The following is a 4317-nucleotide window of genomic DNA, read 5'->3' on the forward strand; positions in this document are numbered from 1 at the left end:
GAAGCAACCTGTCTTATTTTTATCCTGGGGGCTGGTGGCTGGTGGGTTTGAACTGCTGACCTTTTGGTTAGCAGCCGAATGCTTTAACCACTGCATCACCAGAGCTCCTTCAAGAACAACTTACTGACTTGGATTTGCCCAATGATCTGGACATTGGCCAAGAATAGAAGCTCCTTTGGTGATGGTAGAATCCTTTAGTTATTACAGAGCTGGTTCAGGTGTGACATATCTTAGCGTTTATCCACACATCCAGACATTCCCCTGTTTGACAGCCTCTTGTAGGACTTACTCACTTTAATTGGTAGTGGTTATTAAAATTCTTATTGGTAGTATTACCACTAAAATTTATGATTAGCATGCAGAAGAGGAAGAGTTTAATATCCGCTAATTTTTTGAAAGTAGTTGAGGTAGACAAAAACTAATTTTGTGCAAATTGGTACTTCATACTTTATCAGTTTTTTTCTTTCCCCTAAAATAACTTGTCCTGCACCCTTAGGATCCGTCCTTCATTCATTTAGTAAATACTTACTGAGTAAGTGTATATACTGAGTAGCAGACTGTGCTAAAGGCTGGATAAAAGAGTGACAAATAAAATGAAGGTAGTCCCTGCCCTCAGAGAGTTTATAGTCTTGAGATGGAGGCAGAGAGTACAAGGCTATGGAGCATATATCCAGGTAGGAGTGGGAAATCTGTCCTTGGGGGAGGGCATAAGAAGGCCACCCTGAGGAAGTGACATTTGAGCTGAGACCTGAAGGATGAGAAGAAGGTAGTGGGAGTGAGAGACAGAGAGAGAGAGACAGGCAGACAGACAGACACAGAGACTGACTGACACTGACTTAGAGAAAGTAGTGGACCAGGTGAGCAGTGAGGGGCCATGCCATCTGCTGGCTTTTTGAACTTGTCCTATCTCCTGGGAAGCCATTAAAGGTTTTAAACAGGAGTGTGACATAAAATGAAATGCCACAAAAACAATGAGTTTTAGTTCAGTGGAACTTTGATAATTTACCAGAAAGATTATAATCTCTGCAAAGTAAAATATTCATCCCTTGCCTCATTACATTTTTGCAACCACTTTCTTGATTGATTGTAATCCATAGTAGTCTTCACATTGTTTTTATAGAAATTACTTTTAATTTTGTAAAGGCTCCTCCCCCCTTTTGAGTCGGATGGCTTTGGGTTTGGTTTTTTTGGTAAGAATTTTAGCTAGCTTTATTCAATATTTGAACTTAACTCTTTGCTGCCCCCCCCCCCCCAGTAACCACAGCACCACCTTCCTCCTTCAGACATTTCCTTTGAAATCTATATTTTGACACAGCCTTTCACTTAGCTCACTTTTGACATGAGTTCTTGGTTTTTCTGAATATTCTAGATCCACTCTATATTTTTTCCTTATTGCCTTTATCATTTCTGTGTCTGCTGGTAGTAACTTGAAGCATTTTCAGTGTTTTGTATCATTACTTTTCCACTTTCTGTGCACAGTGGTTAAAACATTTGGCTGTTAACCAAAAGGTTGGTGGTTCAAACCTACCACCTGCTCCATGGGAGAAAGATGAGGCAATCTGCTTTCATGAAGAGCTATGGCCTTGGAAACCCTAAGGGGCAGTTCAACACTGTCCTATAGGATCGCTGTGAGTCAGAAGCTACTTGATCAATAGGTGTATAATAGATACATTCATTTAAAAAGAATTGCCTCATTTCAGATTTTGGCATTTGAAACAGATGCTTTTGTGTGAATGGTTTTGCTAGCATCTAGAGCTGTTGGCCATGCTTCAGAGTTGTGCTTTAGAATCTGTCCCTATGTGCAGGATTAGTAAGGGAAGTCCATAATTCCCTTTCTCTGGCTGACCTTGTGATAGGGTAGTGGTCTGAGTATCTTGGAGTCTGTGTTACTCAGGCTGTCTGCCTCATTGGAGACAGTGGAATATGAAGACAAACTGGAAGACAAACTGGGATGTTCTGCCCTTACAGTGTTTGTAACAAGCAGACCAAAACGAAACCCACTGCCATTGAGTTGATCCTGACTCATAGCGACTCTATAGCACAGGTAGAACTGCTTTATAGAGTTGCCAAAGCTGTGACTTTACTGAAGCAGACTGCCACATCTTTCTCCCGCAGAGTGGCTGGTGGGTTCAAACTGCCAGCCTTTTGGGTAGCAGCTGAAAGCTTTAACCACTGTGCCACCAGAACTCCCTTGTAACCAGCAGAAGAGGAAGAAAACATGACTAAAGGACAAAGTGATGTGACTTTTCAGGAGAAACACAGGGTGCTGCACTCTAGTCCTGAGGAAGCGCACTTGACTCAAATTGGAAAGGACTGGAAAGGGAAATGATTTCTAAGTGTTTATGAAGAGTCTTACAGGAGGCCGGAATGTGAGGTGGAGGAAAGGGAATTTCAGGCAGGGGCTGTGTACAGAGGCATGGCGCAAAGAATGGGCATATAAAGCTGGGGAACTGCAAGAAATAACATGGATTTATGTATCGCATGCCTTGCTCTGATGCTTTTACCCTAGGATCTTGATTTTCTTTCTTTCTGGCCATCTGTTGGCATTTTTCCTGTTCATTTTAACATTTATCTGAGGGTGTAGGAACGAACTCCTAAAGCCAGGGGATGGAGATAGGATCGGTAGCTGCTGTTGAGTTGGCTCTTAACTCATGGTGATCTCTTATATGCACTAGATTGAAACTTTGCCTGGTTTCACGTTCCAGCCCACTGTCGTGGCTGCCGTGCCAGTCCACATCACCCTCACTGGCCCTCAACTTTACCAGACATGATGTTCTCCTCCAGCAGTTGGTCCCTCCTGATGATATATTCAAACCAAGCAAGTTGGACAGTGTTCTGTGGTGATCCGTAGGTTTTCATTGGCTAATTTTTTGAAGTAGCTCTCCAGGCCTTTCTTCCTAGTCTGTCTTTGTCTGGAAACTCCACTGAAACCTGTCCACCCTGGGTCACCCTGCTGGCATTTGAAATATTGGTGGCATAGCTTCCAACATTATGTTGTTGTTAAGTGCTGTCAAGTCGGCTCCAACTCATAGCGACCTTATGTGCAACAGAATGAAACACTGCCAGGTACCCTGCCATCTTCATAATCTTTGCTATGCCTGAGCCCATCATTGCAGCCACTGTGTCAATCCATCTCATTGAGGGTCTTCCCCTTATCTTGCTGACCCTCAACTTTACCAAAATGATATCCTTCTCCAGGGACTGGTCCCTTAGACAGCCTGTCATTCTCACTTCTAAAGATCATTCTGGCTGTACTTCTTCTAGGACAGATTTGTTCGTTCTTCTGGCAGTCTATGGTATTTTCAGTATTCTTTGCCAACACTCCAATAAAATACATAAATTCTACTTCTGTCTTCCTTATTCGTTGTCCAACTTTCACGTGTATATGAGGCAATTGAAAATACTCTGACTTGGGTCAGGCACATCTTAATCGTCAAAGTGACATCTTTTTTCTTGAACACTTGTATGAGTAGATGCTAATGGCTCCCTGTAGAGCTCCTGAAACTTCCCTACAGAGTATCTATTACATTAGTATCTTTACATTATGGCAGGTGAAAGGGAGGCCTAAGTTGACAACTACAAGAGAGACATCTCTCTTAGTTTTCCACGATTTATTGCATAAATTCATTGAAATGCCGTGTTATGTTCCATAATGAACTTGTGTGTATTTGTGTATATATGCATTGTACATTACTTGCCACTCAGCAAAACTGACATTCTGGGACATTGCTTATTTGTCATGTGGCTTTGCATACTTCTAGTTTACTGTTTATGTCCCTCAGATTAGGAAGCTGGTTTCAATGTGTTACCACATTGAGGTAAAATATTTGCCTTACAGAATGGCCCTTTAGGAAGGCAATGACTTTAACAAAGAATCCACCAAACAATAGCTGATTGGTTAGATTGATGTTTTATAATATGTGCTGTACTAGAGTAGACTGTTTACCATTTGGGATTGCCCAGTGTCTTAAATGTCTTCTCCACATTTTGGTAATATCTTATATTTTGGGCTCCACTTTCCCAGAAAACTCACATCCCCAGGTTCTCTTGCAGCTAGAATACAGGTTTCACCAGTTACACAGAATGAGACTTGTATACAGAAGGGAGCATTGTGAGATGACAATCATGTGTAGTTGAATCAGTGACCTGGTGATCATGGTGACAGAGATGTTTGGTTTTTAAGCAATGGCAGTTTTAGAGTTTATGGAATTCAGTCTTGAATGTTGCAAGTGCTGAGTGATGGGCAGTAAATTTGGGAGGAAGGATAATTTATCATGCTTCATATTCTCCAATATCTAGGACTTGTGGTTTGATGTC

The sequence above is a fragment of the Orycteropus afer genome, unplaced genomic scaffold, assembly GCF_000298275.1.
Source record: "Orycteropus afer afer isolate SDZICR_OR568_19922 unplaced genomic scaffold, OryAfe1.0 scaffold00546, whole genome shotgun sequence".
Taxonomy (NCBI): domain Eukaryota; kingdom Metazoa; phylum Chordata; class Mammalia; order Tubulidentata; family Orycteropodidae; genus Orycteropus; species Orycteropus afer.